The sequence below is a fragment of the Anser brachyrhynchus genome (assembly GCF_964034855.1).
Source record: "Anser brachyrhynchus genome assembly, chromosome: 2".
NCBI lineage: Eukaryota > Metazoa > Chordata > Aves > Anseriformes > Anatidae > Anser > Anser brachyrhynchus.
In genome coordinates this window covers 152,154,584-152,170,180 of record NC_137695.1, presented here as the reverse complement: position 1 = coordinate 152,170,180, position 15,597 = coordinate 152,154,584, and the positions used below count along the sequence as shown (strand labels likewise).

At 40.8% G+C, this 15,597-nt stretch overlaps 1 long non-coding RNA gene across 1 annotated transcript; it reads right to left on the bottom strand.

Moving 5' to 3' along the window:
• Window positions 1–5,810: 5,810 nt before the first annotated feature.
• On the bottom strand, window positions 5,811–13,052 carry LOC308188948. Its single transcript, XR_013945896.1, has 3 exons — window positions 11,104–13,052; window positions 10,850–10,970; window positions 5,811–10,595 (listed from the first exon to the last, which is right to left on the bottom strand). It is a non-coding gene; the product is annotated as an uncharacterized lncRNA (long non-coding RNA).
• Window positions 13,053–15,597: the final 2,545 nt, after the last annotated feature.

Below are 15,597 nucleotides of genomic sequence, written 5' to 3'. Positions count from 1 at the left end.
CACAGCATGAGATGTGATTTCAGTCTGGGTTTTCAAGCCCTCCCATAATCCAAGGAACAGCATTTGAAGTGCTGCCAGTTGTTTACGATGCCTCCACCATTACAATGGTCCCAACATTGTCATTTCCATTTCTCTGTTCAGCTCCGACACTACAGAAGCACACACAGGCATTTGTGACGGCAGTTTTCACTGACCCAAAGAGGACTGTGTTATTTTGGATCTTCCTTTCAAACACAAAGAAAAATGAAGGAGAAATGGGAAGAAAGAAAGCGTCTCACGCAGCAAAATCATTTTTGAGCCGAAATGACTCAGCCATTTTCCACTTAAACACAAACATATACACAAAAATATCCCCGTCACATTATGCAGAAATCACCCTTATTTCAGCTGGAAAAATAAAAAGCCACTGAAGCATTATGAAAGCAGCCATGGCCGGCCAGCTTCTGTGCTGAAGCCACAGCACTGCCCTCCTCCTCCACCCCGTACTTTTGTGGATTAAATCTGACCAAAAGAAAAGGGTTTGAAAATCAGGAGAGGAGGGGGGGGATCATTCCTGGCCTGAAACCAGAATTCTGCTGCCAGCTTTCAGCCAGAAGCAATTTCTTACAGCTGAGTTATAAAACTGGGAAGAAGAAGAGAGGCTGGGAGAGGGAGAGGGGAGGGAGACAGAGGGGCTTGCAATGGCCCCCCCCACACACAGGCATGACCTTTGCTTCATCAGTGCTAGTGGGTGATGCTGGGGTTCTCTAGGGGCAGAAAGGTCTTGAATTAAACCAAAAGGATGAGAGGCCTTCCGAAAGCAACAAGAAAATATCTTGAGATCTTTTTTTTTATTATTATTATTATTATTTCATTTTCAGGACATTCTTGGTCATTTATCTGGCATGTGTAAAATAGCTGTTAGTTGAACCACTGAGTCATATAATTGGATCTTGTCGTTTTACTGGTGACATTGTCTTAGAAATGTGTTTTTGGCCGGTGTTTTACCTTTTGTAATTATTGAAGATCCTCCCCCCATAATTGTGCACACCCAAGGAGAGTACGTATCAATTATAGCTCATCTGTGTAAGAATTGCTTCTTAAAAATCCTGTTCTATGCTTACTGAGGATCTCTATTAAATGCTAAATAGCTGGACATGTCCAATTTCAGACCAGTGGTTCAAACAACAGCCATTATGCACACATACATATTTTTGTGACAATTTAAACATGACACTGTGCTTGTAGTTCAGGACTACTCTGATGCCCCAAGTGTATGTATAAATGCTGAAGAGGAAAAACGTGCCATAGAGAGAGGAGAGTTGTGAAGTGACTTGACTACTGTCACGTGTAGGCTTTTGGCAGAAGAAGGATCTGTGTCTTGTCTCAGAGTCTAGAGTTGTACACCCTTTATCAGTGCTCTGACTTCAGGACTGTGTTTCTCACCCATGTTAATTAAAGGATGCACTGTTCATTTGGAAACAAAATAAAAAGTGTACAAAGAAGAAAAAATCACAGTTTGCTGCAGTGTTGTCACAATGGTTTTCATTTCCAGCCAAATAAAAAAAAAAAAAAAGATTAAATGTTAAACATTAATTTGTTACTTTTATTTTGCCCCTGTTTTTTTGCTGGCATGTTTGTGAATTCTGGTGTAGGAGGATTTTAGATGGGTGGGAATAGGGCTAACAACACTTGTGCAAATGCCTTCTGACGTTCTGTACCAGTCAGCTTTTTGCAAGGGTTTTGCTCTGGTGTAAGCTGCTTCTCATGTGGCTGACCCATGCTGCCCATACTGATACGCCCTCGCTGTGACCTGCAGAAAACACTGCAGTGCAGGAAAATAGCATTTTGTCTTCCAGCTATTTGCATCTTTGGTCTTGTGGCTCATACCACCAAACATGACAGCACCTGTGATTTAGGTAGTTGTTTACTCGAGACCGGCTACCATAGGTCATTGAGCAGACATTGACAGCATCACTGTGTGTTTTCTCTGGGCTTGAACTACAGACAAGGAGAGAAAGGCCATTTAGCAGCAAACAAAGCCCCCTGCTCTGCAGTTCAGGCCTGGGAAGAGATTTGTCTGCAGGACATTTCCAGCTGCCTGAGGACTCATGGGTCTTGTCTGGACACCTCTGTAGCTGAGAGCTGGAGACAGCAAGAGGCAGGATTTGATTCAGTTGAGAGTGGAGATTCCTACAGTCGTTGCTGATCTTTAAATGTTTATTTATTGTATTGTGTTAGTATGGGGCAGGGCTTCATACTTTGCATATTATAAACAGCTGCATCTGGGCTTGAGGCACCATGAGCACCAATATTGAAGATAAATGTTCTTTAGGGCTGATGAACAATTCATTCCTTTTCTGCTTTCACAATGCTGTGAAAGGCTTAATGTGTCCTTCAGTCAGTTTGCAGAACTGGTTGCAAAACAGAGCTGGATTTTAAGGAAGCAGTGACTATGGCATCTCCTCCAGAGACAGATCAGTTCAGCTGATGCTCAGGACCTGTGCTATTCATCTGCTGGTGGCTGTTCATATGCATGGCCAAGTGGGAGTCACTTATTTAGGGCCTGAATAAGAAATGTGAAGGAGACACTCACCTTGCTGTAACTGGGATTCCAAGTCATAAAAATATATCTCCCTCCTCCAGACTCAGCATTTTTTTGTAGAAGACCCTTCAGTGCACTCTGCTGCACAGGAGCCTTTTGTGTAAATAATTTCTTTTATATTCTCTAAAAATAGTTCCCAGTTTTGTATCAAGTACCCCCTGCTCTTTGTCAGAATTAGGAATGGGGCCAAACCATATCCACTTACCAAAGCCACCTTCAGTGCTGGAAAGTCTGAAAAAAAAAATAAAATCCAAAGTTATCCTTCGGTTTCATTTTACAGCAAAGTTTTGCCAAACCACATTTACATGCTACCCAATTCGAAAAAGAAAGATTAAAAATTCTTTAAGATGTTTCAGAACTGAAGTCCATTTTTATATATCATTTCAGCCAGATGTTCAAAACCAGATAAGCATCTAGCTCCCACTAACATGAATTGAGGGCAGTTGGGTTCTGGATGTCTTAGATATTTGAATGCTCTGGACTTCAAAGGTGTTGGATCTTACATCTTATTCAAATTCAAAGAATTGGACTTGCAAATGACTTCTCCTTCTGACTGAAACTATTTAACTAGCTTTATCCTGTTGTCAGCAAGAATTGGTCTTTGAGCTAAAATTATGTCCCTTGCACCTTCCCCATTAGAAAACTGAAAATAAATCCCCTCTGATTTTGATATCCTGTAGTGAAGATGTTCAGCCTTTTATGTGGTTTCATTTTCTGTAATATACAGCTGGTGTAAACTGGCCTCAGTTCTGGATAGAGCTTCAAGGTTTGGCCTCTTAGTGCGTCCTAAGAACCTGTACTACCACTATTTGCCACTCAAATTCCCTGTATTTGCTTCTCTTTTGATGTGTGGTGCCACTTTCACATGTGAAATGTCCTCTGCAGGATGTTGGTTTGACTTTGCATCTCCATCAGCTCTTCAGAAAGTCAGCAATTACATCCTAAACCAAAACCAAAATGTAGTTCAAAGTACAATGCAATGCAAAACGCTAACGGAAATGCTTCTGTCTGCTCCTAGATTCTTCAGTCAAAAATCATTTTTAGATATCTGGCCACTTCCCAGCCTTTTCTAAATGGAAAACTCAGTCAGCTCTAACTCCACTCCTTTTAGATGTTTGTCGCAGAGTTGAAATTGACTGGAAAGATGCAGGACAGGAGGCTGTCTGCCAGGAGGCAGGGTTTTCATCCCACTCCTACGCATAAAGCTATAAATCATATTCTGCCATCAGATCATTATTTTTCTTCTGTTTCTTATAAACACAGCAGCAGCATCAAATGAAATATGAGCTTTCCAAGGCTGTTGGATTTCCTTGTACGTACTGTAGAAGGCAACATTTGCAGACATATGGCATGCAGGCTACACTTAGAGAAGCATTTTGAAAACTGAACTTGGACATTTTTCAGTCCAATAATGTGTAGGTGGTCTGGGTTACTAACCCTAAATCACTTCAGTGGTAACTATTTTTCCTGGTCCTACACATCAGTCTACATGACATTAGGTTTGAGGGATGTGTGGGTCTTTCTTTATTATTGCTGTTCACTCGGTCACAGCACCCAGCAGAATGCAGGTGAAGGACACCCCATGCACCATGCTCTGGTCGAAAGGCCTTGGGTTGGCTTCGATCAGGTTGGATCTGATCCGAGTTCCCCCACTAACCTGTCTTTCTTCCTGCCTGTTTCCTCTCCCTTTGCTGCTGAGGCATCACTAGGATAACAACAGAGAATTTGTCAGGAATTCAGTTGCTGTGGGAGAAGCTGACCATGGAAGAACCTGAAATACTTTATTAGTCTTGTCTTTTCGGTTTTCATTTACCTTGCTATGTATACATATGGATATATGTGGATATATATATTTAAAAATTTATGTATATAAAAACATACACATTAATAAATACAGACCATATATTTTTTAATTAACTATTTTCACATGGTTTACTTTTAAGTTACCCTCTTCTGTTTGGGAATTGGGGTTCACAAGCCTTTTTGGAAAGGGTGCAGTTCAGGGAAGGCCATAGAAAAGAGGAAAGGAAGAACAGCAATGACATTTTGGCAGAGGGAGCTGTATGGGCACAAGCCTAGAGACTACAAAGGGCGATGAAGAGAGCAGATCGTTGTGGCAGGCAAGCAAGTGTGAAAAGCTCTGCGAAAGACAATGAGGCAGGAGCTGGCCCCATGGGACCTTGAGTGCGATGGTGTCAACATCATCCTGACAGCAGTGATATCCAAAATCCTCCTATGAACCCTGCTAGGCTTTGCCTCTCACACGCTCTGCCACTGGATGCCCCAAGCCTGAAGTGAGCAGCACAAGGGCTGGACCCAGACACAGAGGCTCCAGCTTGCAGGAGTGGGCACAGAGCACCCCAAACCCCACCTGGATCAGCATGCCACATGTGCCCAGGACTATTTCTCAGCAGACTTTGGGGAGCAACCTGTGTCTGCCCTGCAGAGTAAGGTGACCATGTTCCAGCTGCCCATGGGGAATGACTCCTGTCTCATACTGTTTCCCCAGACAAGCCCAGAGGTTTACCAGAGATCCAGTTCGAACTAAGCCATCAGGATGCCAGGAGCTGACCTGACAGTTTAACAGCACAAATGATCCAGTCCCAGTTCCCAGATACATTCCCTAACACCATCTAATTTACTGCTGTGAATACAGCAGCCCTTCACCTTGCTCTAGACACAACGAGACGCTCAGGCACACAGCTGTGAGGAGTTCACCTGCAGCTTGCGCCCGTGTCTATAATTTTCTGCCTTAGCATATGGCAGATGTGGCCCATCAACTGTGAGATTGGTCTGAGGCCATCTTTTGTGCTGAGCATGCAGCCAGTTTAATCACACCGTGCATCCTTTAACATGATTGCACTCATATTTATTGCTGCACTGACACAGGCAGTTTAGCTACATTGCTGATGGATGCCTTAGAAAACCTCATACATTAGCTTGGTTAGAAAACCTGATTTCCTGTCTCTAAGTGAACGGAGAGGTCCTTCAGAGGCTGAATCAAATGCCTTATAATCCAGCTCTTGCATACCATTAAGGAAATTGTCTTGAGACCAGACCCTGCAGATTGATAGCCTCAGTTTCATTTGCCAGTAGCGCAGGTGCAGATGCTATTAACAAAATGCATCAGAGCGTTTTCACAAAAGCTACCAATTTGCTCCAAGGCTAGCCTGCAGCAAGGAGTTCCTTGAGTTAATTATTCACTGTATCAGTGAAGACACAATCTCAAAATTAGAATTAATAAAACACTAGAAGGTTAACCCCGAAGGGAATACCTTGGAGAAAGATCCTACATTGACAAGGAGATTGAGTAGATGACCTAGCAAGAAAAAGTTATTTCCTTTTCTATTTTTTGTATTAAGACTTTACCATATGTGCTCAAGTCCCAAGCACTTTACACACTTCAGAGAACTTGTCCAAACTTAAGTGCCTCTTGAATCATTTTTTTTTTCTTTGGATATAATAATCCTCGCTGCTGTCTCTTTGGCCTTATTACTGCTGACAAGCCTGATATGCGCATTCACACTATTCAGTTCAATTAACACTTACTGTTTGTGTTCAAGTGTTCACAGTGAAAAACCTTTATTGAACACTTCGGATAAAGCATGAAATCCTAGTAGTTATTTGCATCTCTTCGTTCTCAGCCCACCTCAGCTTTTATTAGTGCCTGCAGAATTAAAAGTGTTTAACACTAACAAAGTAAGGAACACAGGCAGAACTGAATGATCAGATAGGTCTTCTCCAACACCGAACTCTGAGATGTTAAAGGGTGTTTAAAATTCATCCAGAGCTGCAACCTTATTTTCTTGTGCTCACTCAATACTTGATCTTGAATGGGAAACATTCATTATTTGTCCACATCTGTCATTCATAAATCTGTTTATTATGAAAGGGATTAGGTACTTCTCCCATACAAATCCCATTATTCTTTTGGACTTACAGTCTCAGCAACCTTCTGCTTTGAAAATGCCACTCTGTCCTTTAGTACCATCGAGCAGTTGATACCATTTACATAAAGACAGGACAAATTCCAGGTTCCAATGACCCCCAAAACATCTGCACTCAGCCTCCGTGACGCACAACTTTCCAGCCACTTGCACTGAGTAAAGCAGTAGTAAGAAGAAACACAGCACTGGAGAAAGAGCTGAAGGTCCTTCCTAACTCTTACACATGTGGTAGGGGAAAGTCAGACCTTGAGAGCAGGGGTGCAGAGGAACAACAGCTCTGGCATGTTGGCACAACTGGTGTCACCCTCAACACATACAGGGACAAGTGGCAGGAGAACAAGGTCCAAGGACTGCACAGGAATTAAATACTGGTAGGAGTGATGTCTCTAGCAGGACTGAAGAGATGACGACAGAGAAACAGAACCGAGGGATCAAAACTGCAGCAGATGTAGCAGTTGTCCTTAGAAACTGAGCTGACAGACAGTTCTTACAGACAGTGAAGGCACTTGGACAACCCGTGCCAGCTTTTTTCACCTGATAGCAGATTTATAGTATATGCATTTTCAAATTGAGATCTTTTCTTTGATGGATAAGCATCGGAGCAAATACCTTTTTGAGGTATAAATTGTCTGTACAAATGTCCCCAACCAGCAGCATAAACCTGAGATTTTTATTTTATTGTCACATTACTCCCTGAGTGAACAGGATGGCAGCACGTTGAGTAACAGGGCAAGTAGACATGGCTTTCTACTTCTTTATACTCTTAATTGCTTAGTAGGAGCACAGGGAAATGTGACTATCCCAACAAGAGGCTTATTCTACTTTTGTCCCTCACCCAAGGAGACTGCAGAAAACTATTAGTACGTAGTCTGGGTTCAGCTACATCTAGACACACCCAAAAGCAGGTATGGTTGTGCAACTCCCTGCATTTCCGAGCGTGCTGGTGGCTGTGTGGCTGCACTGGGCATTGTGTTCTGCTTCCTGAGCAGCCAGCTCCACGCAGCCAACACACCTTTTCCCCAGCAAGGAAGCAGATGGCTCCTGGGACCAAGTCATCCCTGGCAGAAGTCATTGGGTTTCACTCAGGTAGGACTGCAGCTACACTCATCCCAGGGGTCCAGACCTTGACTGCTCATCTGCATTGCCATATGCTCTGCTATAATTGTAAGCTGTAAATTAAAAGGCACAAAAAAAGTGCAGCTTAAAGAATCCTTCTCTGTGTGGTGTTTCATTTAAGGGTTAGGTGAATCAGCCTCCCTAAAGAAGGCAATCTCTTACCATATGCCCATCCAGCCCCACAGCTCCCCCGCAGAGCTGCTGCAGGGCAGGAGGGAGGTGAGTACTGTAAGCTATGTGCCAGCTCTGTCTCTCTGCTGTTAGTGCCTGGCTGTAACAAAGAATATTTAGAGAAACAGATCTATCTTTAAATGAAGCCCCACTGGGTAAATACCTGAAATTCAATGAGGACTATCTGGAGCTCTCAAAGGAGTCTTGGACCTTGTTAACACCACTGGCAAAATTCCCACTGTGATCACTGAGCCCAGAGGATCACCATCAGACTCGTCTCTTTCAGTGCACGAATTCAGAGCTATGAATGTTTAAAACAGAATAACCTCGTCTCTTCTTAATGTTTCCATCTCTGAGGCAGCACTGAGTTACCTGAAGTTCTCCTTTTATGCAGAGGAGAAGCAATTAGCACAATGAGTACCACACAGTCAGGCATCAAGCTGTGACAACCACAGTAATGGGGCACCAGAAGACAAATAGGCAAGCACTGTATTTGCTCCTTGAGACAGGGACATAGCAAAAAACCGACCTGACTACCAATGCATAACAGCAGAAAGTACAGAGAAAAGGTTAAAAATAGCAGTCAGCAGTTAAATTGTAGCACCTTTGGGGGAAGAAAATCTTAACCTGTGTATCTGACATGAAAGCAGCTCTAGACTAGTGATACTGAAAGTTTCACAGGCAGAAGCTGTATCCTTTATCAAAACAGTTAGGATAATGAGTAAAAACGGAACATATTAGCAGGTACACAGCCTCCCTTCAGGTCTGTGAACTTCTATAGTTGTTTTTTATGAATGCTACAGACTTGCCTCAGACTTTTCATATTCCTGCTGGTTCCTACCCAGCCCTTTTCTAGCTGACAGAAGGTGTGTTCTGACTTAGACCTATGCCAAGCTTCAAATCACTCTCTGAAATCAACCTCTGCAATTTCACCACTTTTATAGCTATACAAAGTGAGGTCTCAATGGGAAACTAGTCAGATATTCTCTCCATGAGTTAAAAAGGAAGGGCAGAATGCTGCTTCCCTCTCCCTTAAGTGGTGGTCTGCACAGCTAGCAGAAATAAAACACTATTTATGTCACTGGCAGTGGTATGTTTTATTCCAAATCCTTTCAGAAAATAAATAAATAAATAAATAAATAAATAGAAATCTCTAGAGTAATGAAGGGCCAATAACTACAATAATTTATTTGGAGGAGAGAGATGCTTTAAAATTGCAAGAAAGTACTGGGCATCTTGCTCTTATGGGAACCATTCATCTTGCATCTGCTCTGTCAGCCTTCTCTTGAGCTCCAGATATGCAGAAGCACACTTGTGTGCATGGAGGATACATATCCACTTGAGTCCAATAGGCCAAGAATTAAGAGAAATGTTTTTTTTTCTTCCCTTTTATTTTGTTTTTCAGATTTTAATACAGGCCGACTTACCCTATGGGTCTGTTTTAAAAACTCAGGCTGATAAAGGGACAGAATCTCTTTCTGCAACTAGCACAATAATTCCTATCATCTCAAAATTTATCCTAGGCACATCTTAAAGTTTTCAGACAGAGAAGAAATGTCTTTATATTAAAGGACATAGGTTTGTTACAGCTAAGAAATAAACTTTTGGGTTTTTTCATCAGATTTTACTTAGTTGGCTGGAAGAGACTCATTAAATTATTTCAGATAACAGTCTATCAAAAAAACACAGAAGGTATTAAATCAATAAATGGACGACCCTGCTTCTTTTCTGATTTGCTTAAATTTTGGACCATTTTAACTTCAGTTAACCATATTTTAATTAATATAAATAAACAGTATTCTATTGCAACCAATAACTTCAGAGTAATTTCACCAATTGAGGTTTTGGTCAATTATCTCAGTAGAACTATTGGTATTTACCTCAAAGCAAATAAAACAACATTCAAGTTCCGTATTTTGTACAATTTCCTGAATTTAAATATACATATATAGAGATATGAAAAAAACTATTGAAGAGGTGGGAATGGATGAATACAGAATATCCACAGGATTTCCTAAGTAGGAAGATAAATAAGTTTTATTATGCACAATAATTAGCACTAAAAACACCCTCAGCTCTTCCATGGTGCTGCTCACACAGCAGCTTGGTTATAGCTATTTTTCTGGGTTCACTTGTTCCTATACCCCAGACAGTTTAGATCGTAGTTTGCTGCATAAAGATGAAAAAATTAATTTAGCTTAAATGTGTCAACAGAGAGCATTTCCATCAGTGAAGTGCAGTTGCCTCCTCTTAGCCTCTACAAGATTTCCAGTAGAGACATGCCCATTTACCCACCTTCCCACTCGCTCTGTAAAGCTCTGTAGGATAGAGATAATTTTCTCGTACCTCTGTATGTCTTTGATTCTGAAAGGGAGAGGCATGGATTAAGGAAACACCCCAGCTGAGCAGCTGTTATTTGTGGATCTATCCCTCGGGCTAATCATGTAGCTGAAGACCTAATAAAGCAATGAAACTGGAGCCTCAGTGCTGGCAGGGCAATTTTTGGCATGAATTGAAACTCATCCTAAGCAGAAAAGAAAAAAAGAAAAAAAGTAGAATGCTAAAAAACTAAGGGGGTTACAATATAAGCTGTTAGACATTTTTCATAATAAACCAGATTCTGGACCTCTTACCCTGACTTTGATCAGACAATAGAGGCAGGACACCTCCTGACAGCCTGAAATTTCAGGTACTCCGGTGTATGGCCAGGAGAGAGATCTTTCTGCTAAGGGGTTTGAAGTAAATCCAACAACTCATTGTTAAACAGCAGCAATACCCTGAAAAGCAAGAGTTCAGAAAGAGTCCTTATATGAAAAGTCTGCTCCCCGTGTTCACAAACCTGACAACTTTCATGTGGAATTTCTGTATGTACTGGTAAAAAGGGGAAAAAAAGACTTTTCGTTCATAGATGGATTATATTTGATCTTATATCATCAAGAGACAATCAGAAGGCAATTCCAAAATTGCTCATATCATATTTTCAACCATTGCTTTTTGATCTTTACATTAGACAGCAGCAAATTTATCTTACCTTCCCCTCATATTTCTCTAACAATCCTAAGTCAGGGGGCATGCAAATTACTGACTTCTCAAGTTTGGGAACGAAATCTGGTGTAGTTCAATGAACTAATAAGAAGCATTTACAGATTTTCCTGGTTAAATGAAAAAGAAAAGAGAAAAGAAAAAAAGCACAACAATGAATTTCTATTTTGTCTTCATTTAAAGAAAAAAAAAAGAATGAATTCAATTAATATTTTTAAAAATGCCACTGCCAGGTGCTACTACCTCTTTACTCAGTGGATTCAGAGTCCAGACCGGAGGTAGAAGCCTGGGGTTCGATTCCTATTTTTTGCACTGAGATCTGAACCTAGAGAAAGGAGTTACAGCTATTGCACAGGGGAATATTCTGCTGAGAAATACTTTCTTTCATTTTGTTGTTTTTTGTGTTTTTGTTTTTTTCCCTGTTAATGTTGTTCCACTGTATATAAAATATTGAAATATTCATTAAGCCAGAGAGAATGGCTCTATATCATGACGTTTAGGCTCTGCAGTGGAGAGGAAAGGCATTGCTCTCATGAATATTTCAATATTGTAAACAAAGTAGAACACATTCTATTGGAGGTATTGAAAAAACAACCTTCCTTCTGTCTCCCTCCTGCACCAGAAGATACCTAAGGGTCTGGTGATTAGCGGCCCTTCCTGGGAAATTAGGGCAAGCTCAGATCTCCTCAGGCAGGTGAGGAAACTAAAGCCTTATTTCCTGCATTTTAAATGAGACATTTGCCCAATGAACTACTGAAAGAAAGGGGAGAGGTGGCTTTTAAATCAAGTAATCTGTCATCATGTATCTCTCTCTTTGCCCTTCAAAAATGACAAATGAATTCTAACTATTGAAACAGTCCTAAGTCCACTGAAATGTCATGTTTGGGCAGAATATTTAACCAAAACTCACTCAAACCTGAGCATATTTGATGTTCTTTGTATGTCCTTTAGAGCTTTGGGTTCAACTCAAGCATTCCACTGATCCTGTTTCTGCTTCATTCTACACCTCCTACAAGTTGCACAATGTCTTACCCTTTATCCTCCTGTGCACTGCAGGTCAGGTTAGTGAACAGTGACGGAAGGAATAAATGGTCCAGAGAAGGCCTCTGATAAGTGATCATTTCAGTTTGGAGGTGGAAACTTCTCATTTGTTGGAGAAGTAGATGGGTGGGTTCAAGGGAAGAAAAGTGGAAGAAAACTTATTTTAAATAAGTTCTCAAATACATCTTACTTTAAGTAAATAGAGGTCTATTAGAATTGGCACTCATGGAACATATATATATACATACCACATTTCTATTCTACAGGATTATAGACTTAAAGATAAAAGTTACTACTAAAAGTGCCAGGGGCTGGAATTGGTCCATGATGTATTAAAGCTACAGTGTTAGTAGCTGAAGAGGAAAAATTCTTGTGAAGTGCCTCAGAAAAATTCCTAGCCACTATTGCATTTCTGTTAAAAAAAAAAAAAAAATCAACATGGTCTGGTGACCAAGGCTTCTTGCATTATGCATGAGGCTACATTAAAGCCACAGCATGGTATTTCTTCACAAGGAACACGGTGTGCCTTTCCTACGTATTAGGAAGTAGCCTAATAGTGTTAGATTTTAGGCCAACCATTTAATTTGGTTGTGAACCTTGTTTTTATGCCTGTACAATATAACCTGGAGACATAAATAAAGTCAGGTAAGAAGCGGAACAGCTGAGGATGTAGCAGAGCCTTTAGATGTTCAAAGCTTTAGCATCCCTGGAACCCGAGTGATAAGCATACATAGATCAGGACAACATTTCTTCTGCTGTCTTCAGAGCTGAGAATCGCTCTTTAACTGGCCAAGATAAATAATGCTTTGAAAATCTCTGCGTGAAATTACACTATTTATACGATTGGTTTTGTCAGACAAATTATTTTGTCTGAATTTGTTGTGTAGCAAAGATTCTGGAAGTAATACAAGAAAAATAACTCTGCAAGGCATGATACAAATGCAGTGAACTCTTGCTCCATATAGCTCCAAGAAATGCTTTTCAGATATATCCATCTAGTTTTCAGAGAGTTTACTAAGAGTCCTAGATGATAGAAATTTGAGACACATCTATCTGCTGCAATTTATTCACCAAAGAACAATCCCTGGGCTCATAAATACTGGGGGAACCATTGATGTTCTGGGAGAGAGACTGTCACATAGAGGCAGTGAGATTGCACATTTGTCTGAGCTCCTTACAGGCACACACAGCTTCTGGCTATGTCTGCATTTGCAAGTGAAATGGTGCAACAGGAGCAGCAGATTATCCTATTGCAGATTGCAATTGGAGCGAAACTGTTTGTGCTGAGGACCTAATAGCCACACTGTGTGTTTGTTGTAGTTTTATTTCAGAACAGCTCTGACATGGTCATCAGGACAGGATGCCTGTTAGTTGTTGGAGCACATTAGGTGCTGGCCTGGAGCATATCTTTTGGTTTACTTTCCTCTTAAGAAATCTGGCTCTTGAACTCAGAGATCTCCATGATGCAAATCCAAGTACGGAGAGTGGGGACAATAAAGAGAGTTAAAAACGTGCACCTGCTAAAGCTAAAAAGCTAAAGTGGATGCATCCAGCTTTTGGAACCAGCTTGCTTATTGTTTACTTCCAACCTGTCATTTCTATACTGTTAAGTTTCAACCCAAAAAACTGTGTCCTTCATAGGAATATCCAATCTCCTGTCTCTCCAAGGTGAATAAAACCAAAGACTGTCCCAAAGCCACCAAAACCATGGCCCTGGGGTTCCTTACAGCCCCAGGCACAGCTGCCTATGCTAGCTGTGAGCCCTCCTGGATGACTTTGTGATGGCAGCTGAAGCGTTACAGGCTCACAGCTGGGCTGGATACCCATCTAGTGTCTGCTCAAGCTCTGTCCCTGGGCAGGACCAGGTGGATGCATTCATGCAAAGATCTCTGCTGAAATGGCAGTAATGCTGGAGACAACACATCACAATGAAGAAGCAGTTCAGATACTCTTATGATTATCCAGCTGCGTGGAGTTGGTGGCTCAACCATCCCAGCTGGCCAGAGAATGATTTTTCTTGTCAGTGAATATCTAAATGCACCTCAGGCCAAATATGCCTGTGTTGAAAGAGTAGCTATTAAAATTTAAGGTAAGTGTATTACAATGACCTGAGAGATGTCTGATGGCAAATTGGTGGTGGTAGTAGTAGTAATATTGTGATCATTACTTATTTAGTGGTTGTGCTGAAGGATGCAGTTCATGCACTGGCAAACAGCTCCTTCCCTGTAATGCCTGAGGAGAGGGAGTTGAAGCATTCAGGGGACAAAACAATACCCAGGGATCCTCATTGTGGGTGGTTATCCAACCCTTTGAACAAAATTATATGGCTTTGATAAATCAAAACTTCTCACCTGCTTCAAAACCAGTCTGTTTAGACACCTGTAAACCTCCAAAAAAACCAACCACCACAACAAAAACAACTATGGTGTTAAAGTTTTCCATGCAAAAGCATAAAAATACGTGCATCTTTCCTCTTGCAAATCTGTTCTAGCCGTAAGAAACATCCTCTTTCCTTACTCAGTAACATCCTGAAGGGGTGTTACTTGAATCAGATCCCATAATTTTCTGATTCACACATATAAACCCAGCTTTTGTTACTAAGTCAAAAAGATACAAAGAAAGAACTTACAGTTATAAAAGTAAATTGTCCTAAAATACTCATGAGCCTTTTGGAGCTGGGGCCCACATCTTGGCAGGCACAATGGGGTTGCAGAACACCACAGTGGTTCCTCAACACAAACAAAAAGAATCAAAATCATTTTCAGTGTCCGCACATCTCACACCGTAGGGATCAGACCCAACTGGCCTCCTGATGACAATGTCATATAAATATTAAATATTAATACTACTTTTATTGTTAATTTGGCAAAATGTGATACTGTGTAAATGGAAGTTTGTCTCTTTTGGCTGTGCTACAACAAGGAAAACACATGTTCTCAACATTTCTAGCTGGATGGCTTTCTGTTACAAATGTTTGCTTTTCTTAAATTAACATACATGAGTGGGCTGCGAAGAGTTGTTGCCTTTACCTGAAGTCTTTCAGCCCCCTTTCTGTGAGTCACATTTACACCTACTGGAGATCTGGGCTTGGGTGAGAGATTTTATTCATCAAATAATAACTGGAAAGAGCTATCTGAAACCATATTTTCTTTTACTTTTATGTGTTTTAATGCAGTTCTTGACATAAATGTAGGTCAGACACTAATTCTAGTGGCTGCAACAATTATGTGTTCCATTTGAGGCTATTGAAAATCAAATAAAACACTTAAGTGTTCAAGCATTATACGTACATATTTATTCTTATGTTTTCTTTGTGTTGTGATAAGGAAATTTTTATTTTCATGCAATCTAGAGACACTGTATTAACAGTGAGAGAAAAAAATGCTCATGAATATGGCTATCAGGATGTTTGCCAGCTATCTCCTTTAACATAGCAAAAATATTTCTACTTTACCTCTTCATAAATGTACTCAAATCTTGGGCAATGAAGTACAAGCTGGAAGAAGAAAAAGTCTGGAGGAGGCATTCCAAGCCATCTCCAAGTACGTATGGTAGAATATGAGTTGCGCTCTCTTAAATAGCTGTGCTGCTAATAGCTGTTTGAAAGTATGGGAGCTTAAATGTTATCAGATGTGACACACCACAAAAAGGTGAGGTCTTTTTGGCCAGAGAATGTGGACAAAATGAGAAATAAAC